The sequence below is a fragment of the Lithobates pipiens genome, unplaced genomic scaffold (genome assembly GCF_037356315.1).
Source record: "Lithobates pipiens isolate NorthernLeopardFrog02 unplaced genomic scaffold, aLitPip1_a1.2 Scaffold_27, whole genome shotgun sequence".
Classification (NCBI taxonomy): domain Eukaryota; kingdom Metazoa; phylum Chordata; class Amphibia; order Anura; family Ranidae; genus Lithobates; species Lithobates pipiens.
Genome location: NW_027507788.1, coordinates 47,573,357 through 47,593,133, shown reverse-complemented (window position 1 = coordinate 47,593,133; position 19,777 = coordinate 47,573,357).

Sequence of the window (19,777 nt, the reverse complement as noted above, 5' to 3'; positions counted from 1 at the left end):
GGGACAGAGGAGGCTCGGGACAGAGGAGGCACGGGACAGAGGAGGCACGGGACAGAGGAGGCACGGGACAGAGGAGGCTCGGGACGACGGCGGCTCGGGACGGAGGCTTGGGACACAGGTAGGCTGGACACACACACAAGGCTGCACGGACACACACACACACACACACACACACACACACACACACACGGATGGATGGATGAATACACACACACACACACACACACACAGGGATGGATGGATGGATGGATACACACACACACACACACACACACACACACACACACACACAGGGATGGATGGATGGATGGATACACACACAGGGATGGATGGACGGACACACACACAGGGATGGATGGATGGATGGACACACACACAGGGATGGATGGACGGACACACACACAGGGATGGACGGACACACAGGGATGGACAGCCATGTCTCACCCTCGGCTTATACACGAGTCAATAAGTTTTCCAGTTTTTTGGGGGTAAATTGGGGGCCTCGGCTTATATTCGGGTCGGCCTATACTCGAGTATATACGGTAATCATAATCCTACTCCCTCACTTCATGCAGACAGCATTCAGTGTCATATCTCTCATGTTTGGCACCTTGATCCACCTCACTTTCACCATCTTATTCAATTGTCCACCTTTTTCTTTTTTTTTTTTTTCTCACACACATACACGCATGCATCATTCTTTTCACACTTTCAATTTTGTTGTTTGTTTCAGTTTTCTTTTTCAGTAGTTTGGTTTTGTTTTCACTTTCACACCCCCCCTGCCCCGTCATCAGTGTACCTCACATCATGCATTTTCACTTCACCCATCACATCTCCACACCCTATCCCTCACCCACCTTTTCTCACTGTCAGCTAATCCCTCTTATAATTAATATAACTAATGAAGAAACTACGCCATGCTATATATAACTAATTTAATTATTTTACAATATGAATTCATTAATTACCAAGTAATAAGCCTATAACTGCCAAGCACTTCTATATACTTCCTCTAATATTTAATGATGACCTACAAAAAGTTTTTTGCATGTCCATCTGCAGGTGTTTTACCCCCCATCCTCCTCTCTGGGTCCCATAACGTGGCCCCCTGTAAGCTCAGTGGACTATGCACCCACCCAGAGGGCGCGAGGGGAACATGTGGCAGCGATGGGATCACTGGATGGTTATAATCCTGCAATGCCGGTTCATGCGACACATCCTCATGTCCTCATACACCCATTGGTAACTATACCTCTATATGCATGGAGACATATTTTTGCTTAATTTGAAATATTATACCTATATATATTTTTATATTGTCCAAAGTCTTTAATTAGATATTTTGACATTCCCCTAGAATATAAATCCCCCTGAAGAGACCGGAAATCGCAAGGGTCGAAATGCATCGGGGTTTTTCATGTGGATACATATGTTACGAATACAATTGGCAAACCATGCTTGTACATAGAGTTTTTTGCTATGAGTGATGTTCCATGTTTGTATTTGTCGCACTACCTATATGGATGATGTATTATTGTTCATTTGGAATTACTATTGTCTGTTAAATAAATTATATATTTTTTACATCAACTATTTTCACACCAACTCTCTGCTGCTAAAAAACCCCTGGGGAAATTTCCTGTGTTTTTGTTGTATACTTATGGGTTATGCAGCTTTGGGGGCTCCCTTATTGTGTTATTTTTTCCTTTTTACTCTGGCCAGAGCTTGCCCAATTTGCAATCGAACTGTTGGCTTGCCCCTCGTCCAGTGTCCTGTCCGAAAGGACGTTCAGCGCAGCAGGGGGGATCGTAACCGATAAGCGTACTTGCCTAGCTCACGACAGTGTTAACTACCTCACATTTCTAAAAATGAATGAGGCATGGATCTCGGAGGAATTCAGCACATGTGACCAGTAGACCATGTATATGTCTATAAACTATTTTTTAAATCGAGCACACAGACCTTCTTTCTTCATTTGGCTCACTTCCTTGTCCAAAAAAGCACACCATACTATATGCCCGTACCCTCCTCCTTGAAGAGGTTGAGCGGTGTCATATTTCTACTGGGGCTGCTTAATATGAGGGGCTTCCACCATCCCTGTGCTGTGCTGACTTCCTCCTGGGGCTGTACCTCTGCTGTGCATATTATGAGGGGCTCCCACCATCCCTGTGCTATGCTTATTATGAGGGGCTCCCACCATCCCTGTGCTGTGCCAACTTCCTCCTGGGGCTGCTTATTATGAGGGGCTCCCACCATCCCTGTGCTATGCTGACATCCTCCTGGGGCTGCTTATTATGAGGGGCTCCCACCATCCCTGTGCTATGCTGACATCCTCCTGGGGCTGCTTATTATGAGGGGCTCCCACCATCCCTGTGCTGTGCTGACTTCCTCCTGGGGCTGTACCTCTGATGTGCATATTATGAGGGGCTCCCACCATCCCTGTGCTATGCTCATTATGAGGGGCTCCCACCATCCCTGTGCTATGCTCATTATGAGGGGCTCCCACCATCCCTGTGCTATGCTGACTTCCTCCTGGGGCTGCTTACGGTGCAGGTGTCAGTGCTATATATCACGGTGCTGATGTCAGTACTCTCTATCACAGTGCTGCTGTTAGTGCTGTATATCACGGTGCTGGTGTTAGTGCTTTATGTCACGCTGCTGATGTCAGTGCTCTCTATTATGGTGCTGGTGTCAGATGACTCTATCACGGTGCAGGTGTCATTGCTGTATGTCACGCTGCTGATATCAGTGTTCTCTATCACGGTGCTGCTGTCAGTGCTGTATATCACGGTGCTGGTGTTAGTGCTTTATGTCACGCTGCTGATGTCAGTGCTCTCTATCACGGTGCTGGTGTCAGATGACTCTATCATGGTGCAGGTGTCATTGCTGTATGTCACGCTGCTGATATCAGTGCTCTCTATCACGGTGCTGCTGTCAGTGCTGTATATCACGGTGCTGGTGTTAGTGCTTTATGTCACGCTGCTGATGTCAGTGCTCTCTATCACGGTGCTGGTGTCAGATGACTCTATCATGGTGCAGTTGTCATTGCTGTATGTCACGCTGCTGGTGATCATCTCCTGCACCCTCTTCTTTGCCTACCCTGACCTTCCCTCTCCTCCATTGCCTTCAAGCGCTCCACAGTCCTGAATTGTCACAACATTTTCACATATAAAAAAAGAATGCTTGTAGTTGTCGATCCCAGATTCACCTCATACATGTGTTATGTCATTGGCCATGTGGTGGGACTATGTTTGCACAGCTATTAATTATTTTGTGGCTGCAAATTTGACCTGTAGGTTTGCAAAGTTCGCCTCCCATTGAAGTCAATGCGGCCCGCCGCGAACGTTCCAGTTCGCGAACTATCGGCCGCGTTCGCGAAACGTCCTGTCGGAAGTTCGTCCATCACTATCAATCAACGTTTCCACCCAAGAAAATGGCTATTAAGTCCAAACACGATGGTAAAGAAACCCCACTTTACTCAAAAAATTTTACCCAGACTTCCCAGACACCTGTTGGAGATGTCAATCCGAACGTGGGTCACTGCTACACAGATGGTGGTCATGCCCACTTATCTAAACCTTCTGGTCAGATGTACACCGCATCATTGCCCAGGCAACTACCTATACGCTAGACCAGTGATGGCGAACCTTGGCACCCCAGATGTTTTGGAACTACATTTCCCATGATGCTCATGCACTCTGCAGTGTAGTTAAGCATCATGGGAAATGTAGTTCCAAAACATCTGGGGTGCCAAGGTTCGCCATCACTGCACTAGACCATTCCCCAGCCCAATTCTTCCTACATCGCTCTACCCTCCCACATGGTGCATACTTCAAATCACTAGCAATGCACATGGTAAATGCTGCAAAACAATGTATCTCACTCCACGGGGGTTCCACACAACACCCCCCCCCCCCCCAATCAAAGAATGGCTAACAAAGATAAATACAATAGCAGAGATGGAACACTTGATTAGCATAGCCCAAGACACCTCCACCAAATTGTTTACCAAATGGGCTTGCTGGACCCAGTTCCAAACCACCGCAGAATTCAGCAAACTCAGTAACCCCCCATCCCAGCCCTTTAATGGGACCACACAGTGAACTGATGTGAATAAATATCTATTACGCTTATAAAGATATATAACCTTTATCTCTCGTAAGCATCTAAAACTATTAATTCCACTGACTAAATGAAAGACAATCAGCCCCTTCCCCTATGAAAACCGATGAAGGGAGTGAGAGATGGCCCCCCCTTCCCATCCCTCCCCTCCCACCTTCCCTTCTGCGTCCATCCTCCCACCTTGATATTCTCCCTCTATCCTTCCTTTCAATGAATGCCCCCCCCAGACATACGATGAACTCAGTTTCAACATTGACCATGTTACCTTATGTGAAGGCTTATTGGTCCTTTTTGACATATTCCAGGTTCCCCCACTCCTGCGAGCCTATGCCGAACCCTGTTTTAAAACGTAATACCTTTTTTCTCATTATGAATACTCAGAGATATCCATTTACTCTTTAATATATAGACTTATTTTGTCCATCAACGAAACTGGTCCTCTAAGACGACACTAAAACCCCATCCCAAAGCCATGGGATACGGGATCTATTCACTATACAGTAGATCCTCTTCGAATCCTAGAGACGCCTATATATTTGGTACCTACCATATATGACTCTCTCAAAAGTATAAAATTCATGTTACTTTTCAATTAGCGATGGACCTATTGACCATTCTTGATAAGCCTTACCGTTAAATGTTCTATACGTTTATGGCCTCTTGTCATCTCCAACACTGTATGTAGAGGTTACAACATATGTTTACATGTATGTACTATTGTTATCTGTTCTAAATGTTATCTGCTCTCTTTATTACTAATAAAACCTTTATGTAAGAAAAAAAGATGTAAAAAAAAATTCCCCTTACACTGAAAACTTTATTTATGCAATGATTTTTGCAACCCGCTTGACGTTACTGTGTAATTGGAGGTCCACAATGGCTCTTAACGTAGGAGAGGTTGTTACACAACTGGAAGAGATATACAGCTACAAACACATAATGGCCTACAAGGAGGGTCACATCACTAAATTTCACAATAGGTAGGCTCTACTGAAATTGTCATCTAGTAAGACTACGCAACTGATACCCAATCCCTCCCACACATAGCTTTACTTTGGATGGACAGTGGGTACTGGCCTGTAACTTGAATATTGCTTATCTGGTCATTATTCTATCTTGATACAATTATTTGTGTTAGTACTCAATGATTGTGAGCAGACTTGTTAGATCCTGTTATCTGTAATATCTAAGAGGTAGGTATGATATGGAGAAGTTATCTGCGTTGCAATTAGCTTCTATTGTTCCTCAATTTCAAAGCTCTTTGCTGGTACTACTGTATGTAAATTCTGCAATTTGTTCTTCTTGGATGGAAATAAGTGTAAAATTAGTTTTTGATTTGTTACTTATACTTAATTATAAAACTAAAAAAAAATCTATTGAAATACAAAAAAAAAAAAAATTGGCGTAATCTTAGTTTCCCCTTGCTTTTTTATGACTTAGTTAAAAGGCACACATGATGTGAAACCCGCAGACGCTGGTACAATTGTTTTATTGGCATATTTCAGTTAACATGATTATACAACTTCTTTTTCCTCTGTTTTATTGGCAAACATACCTGTACATGCAGTTTAACCACCATGCATATTTTCTGTATATCTATTGTACAGTCTTACTGAACTGTCACACCAATGATTTTGTATTTCCTTGAAGAAAAACTGAAATAAAACATCAAAAAAAAAAAAAAATGGTGCATATTATTTAATTAATCATTGTTAATAACTGCCCAACTAAGGACTGTTTGCAAAAATAAATAGTGACAGCCCCTACAACCCCACAAACTCATATAGTGCGGTTGGGTTCCTAAACCCAGGAGCCTGCATTCACTAAATCTGGTCTCCCTCGGTACACAGAACATGGTAATTCAATTATAACTGGGTACTAACATTTATAGGTAAAGTTGATTCAGGGAAAATCCAATTGCCTCTCGGGGGATCAGGAAGGATTTTTTTCCCCTGCTGAAGCAAATTGGATCATGCTCTGCTGGGGTTTTTCGCCTTCCTCTGGATCAACCGTGGGTATAGGATTGGGTATATGGCAGGGATGGCGAACCTTGGCACCCCAGATGTTTTAGAACTACATTTCCCATGATGCTCAAGCACTCTGCAGTGTAGCTGAGCATCATGGGAAATGTAGTTCCAAAACATCTGGGGTGCCAAGGTTCGCCATCACTGGTATATGGGATTATATGATATTATTTTTTATTTATTTACTTATTTTTATGGTTGAACTAGATGGACCTGTGTCTTTTTTCAATCTGACTAGCTATGCAACTATGTAACTGTAATTATTTTAGTAAACATAAACTGCTAGATACCTTTTTTTTCATCAGCAGTATATAGCAGTCTTGTGACTTCTATCAGTATCTGGTTAAAGCTTGTAGGAGAAATTTTCATTCTGCTTTGACTGTTCTTTGAGGCTTTAGGACCCCTGACCCTCTGTCTGGACAGTTCTGATTGGCCCTGTGCTGATCACATGCACCCTCCCAGGAAAAAAAAAAGACACTCTCTAGCAATACACACCAAACTAAGCATGTGCAGCCTGTCCCCTGGCTCTGTATTATCAGGAAATATATTGGGGATGGTGGAAGGAGGGGAGGATCAGAGAAGACAGGATCAAACAGCTTTTTTACACAATGCTGAGGATTAACCCCTTAGGTTTCACTTTGATTATAACCAGCATTTACTGCATATACAGACTGATTTTACTGTTGTGGATTTAAGAAACACTTTAAAGCAAATAGGCTGTTAATTTTACAAGGAAAATTGCACAGGAATTTGCGAATGTGATGAAATGTTACTTTGCAAAGAATACACAGCCAAGTACAAGCTGCACAGGATTGGATGATGGGAGTTAGCTGAGCTTCGCCACAATCACTAAGCTCTGGGGAATATTCCCTTGCAATGTGAACAGTCTATTTCCCTTTAGTGATTCCACCCCATAAAGTATATACTGTTTGTTTAGTCTGGGGGTCATGTAACAGAGAGCAAGACTCACCTTACACCCTGGTCCTGGTGCAGCCAATGATCCAGTCTTCTCTCCTGTCCTGGAATGCGGGAGGGCCCTCAATATCACTACATACAATACAGGAGGCCACCGATCCTACATTGCACATGCTGATGTTGGTTCTGGGGAAAGACCACAAGACCGGAGCAGAGGAGCAGCTTCGGTGGACTGGTGGTCTGGCGGGGAGGAAGTATGGGACCATTGAGTAAAACATTTAATACACTCTATTAGAGCCCACCTCCTTAAGAAAGTGTTACTTAAAAATGTTTTACATGGAACCTGTAGTAAAGAAAGTATATAGTCTACATTTACCAACATCTTCCATTGCCTACTCATGTCTGCTGCTCACCAGTGTTACCAAACTCGGCCTTGAGTTTTTAAATAAGATCCTGCCTTCTAATGTTGTACTTCACTGACAGCACACTGCTGACCCTTGGCTGTCTCTGACCTGGACTTTTATAGTGATTCTATTCCTATCCGCTGTTACCCAACTTGGCTTGTGACCAGGGGCGGACTGACCATTGGGCCACTCGGGCACTGCCGAGGGCCCCGAGCCACTAGGGGGCCCCATCAGAGTTTCCAGTCTCAGTAAAACCAGGGACAGTATGTAAAAAATCTGTGTTTTTTTTTTTTTTACATCTGTCTCTGAAATGTCTCTTGCCGACATACTTTTGGTCTAAAAATCCAGAGATTATAGCTGCCCCACCTCTCCAGTACCTTCTCTGCCAATAGAAATATGTCTGTGCATACTGTGTGTACATATATGTGTATACTGTGTGATTGTATACTGTGTGGCCCCATAATCTCGGATTGCCTGGGGGCCCCATAGTCTCCTATTGCCCGGGGACCCCATGAGTTGTCAGTCCACCCCTGCTTGTGACCTGACTCCACGCTTCTGCTCATCTGACCCCAGTATTCCCAAGCTCAAGCTTGCTGATTCAACTTCCTGGCACCTGCACCCTTCTATTGCCCTAGCATCCCATGTCTCCACTACTAAGGGTGCATGGACAGGAACAGCATAAGAGGCCACCTTCTTCATCTTAAACTCCATTGACAGGTATGTGGCCAGTCATGTTTAGCGATAAGCTAATCTGTTTGATAACCAGCCAAAGCAACAAAAACACTCTATTTCCTTCTGTGTTTTTTTTCAGCCATCTTGTAACATCCTCTATAGCTCCAGAACCTCTAAAGCTCCCAAACCTCTCCTTTTCCCCCTCACTTCTAGTTGTTTGCATAACCAGTGCACTGTTATTTGCCATCATGTGCACTGCTCTATGCACACTTCAAATACCACAGTTCATTATTCATAGGGGTTGATTTACTAAGGAGAGTGCAAAATCTGGCCCTGCTGTGAATAGAAACCAATCAGCTTCTAGTTTTGGTTTGTTTGATTAAACTTTAACAAAAATAAAAACCTGGAAGCTGATTCTATGCAGAGCTACATCAGGTTTTGCACTCTCCGGTTTTAGTAAATCAACCCCAGAGTCTCTAGTTCATCTCAGGTGCGAGCAAGAGAGGGTGGCTACATTCCTACATACAGTGGGAACATGGAGAATGAACAGAGCCATCCTCTAAGCCCTTGTACACACGGTCAGACATTCCGACAACAAAATCCGTCGGATTTTGTCCGAAACTGGTGTTGTATACACATGGTCGGACAAAGTTGTTGGAAAAAAGTGATGACACGGAAACAGTCCGATGGAGCCCACACATGGTCGGATTATCCGACAACATGGTCCGAGCGGACATTTTCCGGCGAAATGTCCGACCGTGTGTACAAGGGCTAAAAGGATGTGGGATCACAGCAACAATAAGAAAGGAGTTTGGAGATTTGTCAGTTTTTTATTTTGTAAACCGCAGTTTAGTGTCACTTTAAACAAGTATTTAAATCAGATATGCTGACTTGCTGCATACCTTTTCTGAGCCAGTGCCTTAGAAAGCACTAAAGCAAAAGAAAGCCAGGCAGATAGTATTTTCAAATGAAGGTTAGCAATGGCATCCTGCACAGTCTTCTCCCAGAGCTTTATTCTTACAATACATAAATACATTTTCCTAGCAGCAGGTGGTGCTGTAACCGTATTTATGACTTCTGCAATAACCTACAAAAAGACACTACCCTGTACTGCATAACACAAAAGTCATATGTACTTACACACAATAAGTCAATAGGATTTTAATGTAAAAGCTAGCTGTCTATATACTGAATTTTCCTTTCTTATCCCAACTAAAGGCTTTTTGGAAAGTGGTGAACAGTCTGAGTGAACTGGATGAGTTACTGGTATTCTAACCCTAAAGAGGTAAAAAAAATTTAAGTAAAAAAAAAAAAAATCGCTTCCACAAAAAGCCTACTTCCCTGGGCATGACTTGTACCGCGGCCATTCACATTATAGCTGCACCACTTCCCCATCCCCTGCCATCACTTTCACCTTCCTGTGCATGGAAATGTCCTGAGAGGTGCAGCAAGAGCAAATAAGGCCCACTATATACAACATATATACAACATGTACATACTGATCGTGCCAGAGGGTGCAGGGAATGTCATCGTACACTGGAGTCATCAATCTGCACATATATATATATATATATATATATATATATATATATATATATATATATATATATATTTATTTATTTATTTATTTTAATTCCATACGATCTTGCCCAGGGCTTTACAACAAGGATGAAGGCTAACAACATTTGCAGAGTAAATAATCAGTAAAAAAAAGTAATAAATAATAAAAATAAGTACAGTTATATATTATATACACACTTTTAATCTATATGCATATACATCAGAGTTTTATATACATATGAATTGTACATATGCTCTCATCCACACGACCCTGTAGATAGCTAATTAGCTATATATATATATATATATATATATATATATATATATATATATATATATATATATATATGTGTGTGTGTGTGTGTGTATGTATGTTCTTATCCATACGACCCTGTAAACTGTAAATGACTCTATATACAAGAGTTCACACACACACATATATATATATATATATATATATATATACACACACACATATTCCATACGACCCTGTAAACTGTAATTGACTCTATATACAAGAGTTCACACATATATATATATGGGCTATACAGTATTCAATATAAGTGTGTGCATATGAGTTCGGACACTGTAATATAACAATTATATCACACATATATGTAATACACATATACAGAGAAGGTTCATATACACAAGAGCTGTTAAAACATGTAAGGAGTATGTATAGAGAATGGCAAGGACACTTCTCCACTATAGAATAGATGAGATGCAACATGTTAAAAGGCAAATAATTATGCAACCGTAAAAATGTAATTAAATGCACAATAGGTGTGTGTATATATATATATATATATATATATACATGCATATTTGTATGTGTGTGTGTATAATGTGTGTGTGTATTATATTTGTGTGTGTGTATAAGTATATATATATATATATATATACACACTATTCTCCTCCATACTTATTAAAAAGAGAAAAAAACAAGCAGTTGAACAACAGGGGAACTGTTATTACATTAGGGCATGTCAAACATATATATAGATATAGATATATATAGATAGATAGATATAGTACCTTTGAATGTTTGATTACCTTTTCCCTATAACTACGTGTATTTCTTTTTTATTAGTGTGATGATGGAGCCCTGTAGCATTGTAGCAGACCCCCCTTGCAGAATACTGTTTCGCAGCGATGGATGCGAATGTTAACAATTAGCGGAGAGTGGCTGGTGAATGTCTACAGAGCAACAGCGTTACTAAAAAAGAAAATGCATAAATAAAAAGCAAGCAATTATACAACAGTGAAAATGTGCTCAAATACACAATACATACATGTGCCTGTGTGTTGCATGTGCCTGTGATTACCTTTTCCTTGCTGTATAACTACTTTTTTTTTTATTATTATTAAATATTATTACTCCTTTATAAGTGGAGATTACGGTGCAATAAGCATTGTGTAAAGAATAAATAAGAATAAGTGTGTTTTTGTGTGTTTTTAGTGAGTTTGGATGAGTTGTACACTCCCTGCAGTCAGAGCAGAGGCGCCTGGCCTGTATTTCTGACACACCGACTTGCTGTGTGCTAAACTGCCACACCCCCTGAATGGCATATCCCAGCTGTATAACCCAAAATCCCCCAAAATAAGCCCAACACGACCCCCCAAAAATCACCCCACGGCCCCATCAGATCATGCCCTGTCCCTCCTGACAAGTGAACATGTCTCTGGCCATCTGCTTCTCCCTGCCCTGGAAATTGTGGGCTTCTTTGTGAAGTGACAGCTAAATTTTGGGGAAAGTGGTATAAAAAGTTGTAAAATTTGAAAAAAAAGGGACAGTGGGAGGGAGTGACATCAAATCTTATTCCTAGAGACCCTCAGTTCTATGGAGAGGTGCTTTGTTTCAAAAAAAGATCTGTCTTTTTGTTAGGGCTTTGAATATTCAAATTGTAACTATCGCGCAATCATTGATTGTCAAATCATTGGATTCTGGAGTTTTTAAATAGATGGCATGGTGGGGATAAATTTCAATCATATATCTGTAGGTATAATACATTTGTATTGTATATCTCCAGTGGGGATTTGGGACCAGGGACTTGGATGATTTCATGAACTTTGAAGAATTTCTTTTCTTGCACCCTATTTTCCCTTTTGCTGGGGCTGATACACAGCACAATCACAGGGAGACTTTTCATTGCCATTAAGGAAAGACACCTTTATTTTCACCAATGTCTGGTAAGTTCATTTTGCATCTTTTATTTTATTTTATTTTTTTTGCACTTTTTTTTTTCTCAATTTTCTTTCATTCTTCTTTATACATTTTACCTTTGAAGAAAAAAAAAGAGAGAGTTTAATATGGGGATAATGACAGTGCAGTGTGTGCAGCACATGCAGCAGCACCCAAATCTCTCCTCTTTTCCAGCCCTTTAGATTGGATTTGTTTGTTGTTTCTGACTATGTGGCTGCTTTAGACTGTAAATGATATATTGTATCAATTATCCGAATTAGGGACAATGCAGATGAGTGATTAGACAGCTTAGCTCTGCAGCCATTCATTTATAGGCAGGCTGCAGGTTTTTTTTTTCTCCTTGACACTAATCACTGTTTATTTTTATTGCAATCTGTAGAATTTTTTTTTTTAATACTTTTTTCCCTATTCGATATTTTTCTTTTTTTTTTTTTCTTTTTTTTTTTTGCTGTGTCAGCCTTTTCTGCATGCTATGATCTGCCTCCATAAAATGCAGTGAGGATTCAGTGATCATCTCAAAGCAGATTACAAATTAAGTGAATTTTTAGTGACATTGAGAAGTAGGAAAAAAAGACACAGAGGGGAAAAAAAGAAGAGATTAGAATCATAGTTCTGTAGATCCCCCCATCTCTGACCGTTAAAACTGGGCGTTTCTGTTTTCCCCTATGTCTAGAACAGGCGATCAGAGCCGTAGGGATTGCGTTAGGGATTCCCTCCTCCCTCCCCACCTAGGCAGGTGTTGAGGGGGTCACTGTGATGTGCCTTGTGCCCGGTTCTGGAGCGGAGATCGGCGAGGCGAGGCTCCCCCTTTTCTCCCCTTCTGCCATCGCTCCGTGCTGCTCCGCTCAGCCTCGGCTGCTCTACCACACGCGGCCAGCGGGGGTCGCTGTGTACGGGACATTTTCAATGCGCTAAGCCGCAGACCAGGCTGCCAACAGCGGGCACAAACCTGGCCATGAGCCGCATGGAAGCCAGTCTGAGCCCTGTTCACCATTATTACCAGCTAGGCATGGCAAGATCACCAGATTCACTAACATTCATTTACACCATTCATATGCAATGTTGAAATGGCCACGTGTCAGGATCACAATATATATATATATATATATATATATATATATATATATATATATATATATATATATATATATATGTGCCACACTTGATGCACAGAGCAGCAACTATATCATTTATAGAGTTTTATCCAGGCTCATATATATATATATATATATATATATATATATATATATATATATATATATATGGCATAAGTGATGCACAGAGCAGCAACACATATCATTTATAGAGTTTTATCCAGGCTCTGCCCCCATACGTCTTCATTAGAGTCCTCAGACACATGTACAGATCTGTATCAGAGAGGCACAATGCAGCCTGTGATATAGGGAATCATAGGGATCTGTCCAGATTCTCTGTGTATCTACTTCATTTTCTCATTGTACTCCTCTATATAGACTGTCATATCAGCATTGTGTCCATCTCTTCCTGATACCCTGAAGTATCATTACCTCCCTGTTTATATGGATACAATTCACTTCATCTAGTTGTCACTTACCCCCCCCAAATAATGGCAGATAAGTCACAGGAGATGAGGATAACATGTTACTGTAGTCTCTACAGAATTTTGTGGGCTCCTAAAGTAGACACTTGTCACCCGAAAAATTGCAGTTACGTTACAGTAGAAATGAAGTTACAGACTGTGTACAATATATATGTATATACAATATATATATATATATATATATATATATATATATATATATATATATATATATATATATATATATATATTGTATATGGTCTGTGACCATATTAACAATTATATTTATATAATAATTTTTCTGAAGTACCCAGTTGCCCTTCAAAATATGAAGAATGTAATTTAGTATAACGTGACAGTATATATATATATATATATATATATATATATATATATATATATATATATGGAAAAACTTGTGTGCTACTAGCCAGAGAGAGAGAAAACAAAAAAGAGAGAGAGAGAGATAGTTGGAAAGAGAGAGTGGGGAGTAAAAAGAGAAAGTGAGGGGTGAGAGAAAGTTACCCAGAAAAGTAGCCAGTTGCCCATTTATGTTACTATGCTAGAGTAGATGAATAGAATACGTTACTGTAGCTATTAAGGAGAGAGAGAGAATTAGAAAGAGAGAGAGAGAGAGAGAGGAGGAATAAAAGAGGGAGAGAAGTTGCCCTCCAAAGTATGAAGACTATATTGTAATATAAGGTACAAATCTATATGTATGGGCCAACTTGTATGTTCCCAAAGTAGCCAGTTACCTTGTCAGTTATTTTATCTCAGTAGCTGAATAATAACGTTATTTATATTATAACGTACATATACGTTACTGTAGTTATCTATCTATCTATCTATCTATATATATATATATATATATATATATATATATATATATAGAGAGAGAGAGAGAGAGAGAGAGAGAGAGAGAGGGGAAGAATGGGGGGGGGGAGTTAGAAAGAGAGAGAGAGGGAATAAAAGAGAGAGTGAGTGAGATTACAAAATGCTACAGTAAATAAATATAATAGTTACTGTAGTTATTAAGGAGAGACAGGGAATATGAGAGAGAGGGGGGATGAAAGAGAGAGAGAGAGAGAGAGAGAGAAGTTGCCCCCCAAAGTATGAAGAATATAATGTAATATAAGGTGACAGTCTATATGTATGGGCCAACATGTATGTTCCTAAAGTAGCCAGTTACCCAGTCAGTTATATTATCCCAGTAGATGGATATAATGTTATATATATTTATTATAACGTATATATAAATATATATATATATATATATATATATATATATACACGTTACGGTAGTTATTAACTATATATATAGAGAGAGAAAGAAAGAGAGAGCGAATTAGAAAGATTGGGGGGGGTTAGAGAGAAATGAATGAGAGAGAGACGTCACCCAGTTCTGTCATTATATACAATAGATGAATATAATACGTTACTGAAGTTATTAACTGTATATAGAGAGAGGGGGAGGGGGAGATGCCCCCAATTGTTCCTGAAATATACAGTTGCCCTCCAACCAAGAACTGCCTCTATCTACAGTATATGAATATATCACATCACTGTATTTATTATATATATATATACATTGTGTGTCAATAGTCAATAAGCTGGCAGTGTCTGCAGTCACCTTCCAATCAATGAATAATCTGTGATTGATACATATTGGACATTTTATTGGCTCCCTGGAGTGATCATGTCCTCCCCATGTGGGGACACCTGTCCTCCCCATAGACAGAGGCGTCTCCCTAGAAATAGACGCCCCCCATTGGATGCAGATGGGGGGGGGGGGGGAGGGCTCAGCTGTCACCTGGGATGAATCTGTCATGTCAGGATATTTTCAGGTGAATAAATAGTAAATTCGGGTCACCTGGTGTATCGGAGTGTGTAGAATAAGATAGATTGTGTGGTTGGGGTCTTGGTGAGATCATAGCGATCTAATAGTGTAGAGAAGACTCTAGGCAGTGGGCGATCTGATCGCATGCGATGTATTGGACGTGTATGATGGTACATTGCAGATCGGACGCCCGCTGCCTGTTCCTCGCACACACGTGGAGCGCCGCCATGGCCGGGGCGTTGTACACTCTGCCCTCCATTGTCTGTATGGAGAGATACTTACACCCAGATCGCTGTTCTTCATACACGATGACCGATCAGTCCCAGTCCCAGGCTGTACGATGTCTATCAGATGCCAGGCAGCTTCTCCTCGGCTCTGCCTTCTCCTTCTGTCCTATTGGAGGAGATCCGACCTGTGTGAGTTCTCTGCAGATTCATCATCACACCGATCACTGCCAGAAAACTCCATACAATCTATACATGGTTCTACTATTATCTCTGCCACCATCGAGTTATTAGATACACCATACAATCTCTGTACAATCCCTTCTATGGTGGCCATACACGCTTCAACAAACGATTGAATTATTTTCTGATCGATCCCTCCAGATAGGAATAATCAAACTATAATCGACAACCAATATACCACACACAGGGAAGTGCATTTCAATTAATAATTGGAGGTTCTGATCAATCCTATGGCTGTCTCCATTATACAATCCACTATACAATCTCATAAACTGCTCAATTAAATTCTGATCAGATTTATGACAAAAGCTTCTCATAGCTGCCAATCAATACGAAGCTAACGATTATTTCCCACTCTGGCTGGTAAGTACAGCCCGATCGAATCTGAATTGAGTGTAAATCGATCAAAAGGGAAGTCATGGCTATTTGATTAGTTGTCAATTTAATTATTTTAATCAAATCACACACATTTGGATAATAAAATTGAAGCATGTATGGCCACCATTAGGTTTCCTGAAATGATAGAATAGGAGGACACACCTAAACAATCTATACAGTTTGTATGGATGAGAGCAAGCCCTGGCCTTCTAAATGAAGATTGTACAATCTGATTGTATAGTGTATGGCCACTGACTGCTGATCGACTTATGATGCTGGAACAAGGAGAATATGAAGAACCGTGTCCTGGTTGCTCATGGCAATGACTAAAATCCTCCTGGTCATGTTCCCGTTATCTGATAAAAGGAAGCAGGGCTCTGGTCACCCTTGGAGTATTTCTGCTCTCAGCTCTGTACACTTTTTATTCATCTTCCCAATAAATAAGACAATCTTACAAATCACAATAAAATAGCACAACAAATATATCATATTTAAATATATATTTAAAGTCAAAACATTGTTTTATGGAGTAGGAAAAGGTTCGAAAATATGTTAATTAATAATAACACAGTGAGTGATCTGTACCCGTGACTCCTGTCTCCATGACAAAGCATAGTAAACTATCTTTACTATGCTTCAGTTTGTGAATGAAGAGGAAGCCTCTCAGCACAACACTTCCCATCCGTTCTCTGTACAGTGCAGGTGAGGCTGCCAAGAAAGGGACTGGGGAATCTTTGTCCACAAGTCTCAAAAGAGAAACACTAGGGGTCTGTTTAGACTCATTACTGTATATTTCATTAAAGCCCCCCAATAGGTCTGCTAAAAAAAAAAAAAAAATGGTAAAAAAATAAAAGAATAATGGGGCATTATTCCTCCCACTGACACCAATGATGGAGCACTGTTCCTCCCGCTGACTCCAATGACAGGGCACTGTTCCTCTCACTGACACCAATGATGGGACACTAGTCTTCCCACTAACACCAATGATGGGGCACTATTCTTTCCACTAACACCAATGATGGGGCACTATTCTTCCCACTGACATCAATGACAGGGCACTGTTCCTCCCACTGACACCAATGATGGGGCACTGTTCCTCCCACTGACACCAATGATGGGACACTAGTCTTCCCACTAACACCAATGATGGGGCACTATTCTTCCCACTAACACCAATGATGGGGCACTATTCTTCCCACTGACATCAATGACAGGGCACTGTTCCTCCCACTGACACCAATGATGGGGCACTGTTCCTCTTACTGACACCAATGATGGGGCACTATTCTTCCCACTGACACCAATGACAGGGCACTGCACTGTTCCTCCCACTTTCACCAATGATGGGGCACTGTTCCTCTCACTGACACCAATGATGGGGCACTATTTTTCCCTCTGACACCAATGATGGAGCACTATTCCTGCCACTGGCATCAATGACAGGGCACTGCTCCTCTCACTGACACCAATGATGGGGCACTATTCTTCCCACTGACACCAATGACAGGACGCTGTTCCTCTCACTGACACCAATGATGGGGCACTATTCTTCCCACTGACACCAATGACAGGACGCTGTTCCTCTCACTGACACCAATGATGGGGCACTATTCTTCCCACCAATATTGTCTCCAAATATCACCCAAACCGTCCTCTCCGCTCCTCTCAAGACCTCCTGATCTCAAATAGGGATGGTCCCGATGTTCGAGGCAAACATATGGGGCGTTCGCAGCAAATTTGAGTGCCGCGGAGTGCCCCATAATGCACTGTGAGATCGCAGTGCATTGATGGCCGCTGATTGGCGAAAGCATGCACCTGACCTGCGTGCTTTGGCCAATCACAATGAAATCTGCTGTGAGAGCCATGATTGGCCAAGGTAAGGTGCCTTTAGTCAATCAAGGCTGGGGGGGGGGGGGGGGGGTGTTCCATGTTTCCCATGTCTCCTCCTCCCATGCTCGTCTCCAGGACTTCTCCAAAGCCTCTCCCATCCTCTGGAACTCTCTGCCTCAATTTGTCCGACTATCTCCTAGTCTGGCTGCCTTAATCCCTGAAAACTCATCTCTTCAGGGAAGCCTATCACACCTCCATCTAATCTTTTTTTTACTTTCATCAGCTTATCTCCCACAGTTACAACCTTTTGTACCACTTGCCCCACCCTATTAGATTGCAAGCTCTTCTGAGCAGGGCCCTCTTAACCCACTTTTCATTCTATTGTATTCTATCTTCACTGTCTCCCTTTTATATTGTAAAGCGCTGTGTAACCTGTTGGTGCCATAGAAATCCTGTATTATAATAATAATAATAATGTCCTCTGAAGGTTTAAAGCTGGCCATACTCTATACAATCTGATTGTACAATCTCCTTTGGATTTTCCAAAACTATGAAATATGAGGGCAAACCTAAACGACCCATTCTATTAGTATCGAATCAGGCAGGACCTTGCACTGCATATCAAATTATAGATCTAAAGGAGATTGTACAATCAGATTGTGTAGTTTATGGTCGGCCTTAAACGTTCAAACCAATCTCAGTTTAAATTCTTCAGTAGGGGAATAGGCACTGTGTGTAGTGATTAGGGTGTGCCCAGGCACACCTGACACACCCCCTGCGCACACCTATGGCGGTAACTCAACACTTTATACTTTTCCCCTGGAGTTCTATATACAAGTTATATACGAAGGTGAGGGGGGGGGCAGAGGAGCTGGGCCAGCACAGACAGCAATTATTTACTCCCAGTTGATGAATCTATGCTAGAGGACTTACATTTTTTGGAGGGTCACTTCCTTAGCAGGGTTAGTGGCGCATTGCAAGTTGTTTATATCAAGGGAAACAGCTGCAAGTAAACATTTAAAATATTACATTTGCCTGTACCTACAATTTTTATGTTGGCGATAGAATTTCTTTTTTGCCGCCATTTATCCACCGACAGGCAGAAGTCTTTATGGTGGCCATTCACACTTCAATTTACATAAAGATCAATTTATTTTTTGACTGAACTCTTCTGATAGGGATAATTGATCTATCGATCGATCGCTATGCCACGCACATTAGGACGTGGATTTTTAGATTGCTAAAATGGGATCATAACAGACAATTGGAAACGATCAATCTTATATCTGTTCACAACATTGCTAATTTTCCACGATCGTTGGATCAGTTGGATTGAATTTGATCTAGACTGAGATTGAACGGAAGGCAAGCTATGCCAGTTGGATTGAATACCAAATCAATTTTATTTGAATTTCCCATTGATCGAACTCCAAAGACATGTTGGTAGGTTAATTGGATCGAGTCGAAATTGGCTGTAGTATGGATGAATGGGAGTTAGAGATCGTAGATTGTAAGCTCCTTGAGGACAGGGACTAATATGAATTAGTTGTATATTATGTATATATAAAGTTCGGCGTAAATTTACGGAGCGATATAAGAACCTGAAATAAATAAAATAATAAAATCAACACATGTAAGGTCACTATTAGTAAATCAACCTCAATACCTGCAGTCCCCCTGTCAGAACACAATAGCTCGGTGGAGGAAATCGCTGCACTAACATGGATGTGTTAGTGCGGCGATCTGTAAGTTTTTTTTTTCGTTCAGATCACTGGGTTGAACTAGAAAAACTTACAGTGTGTAT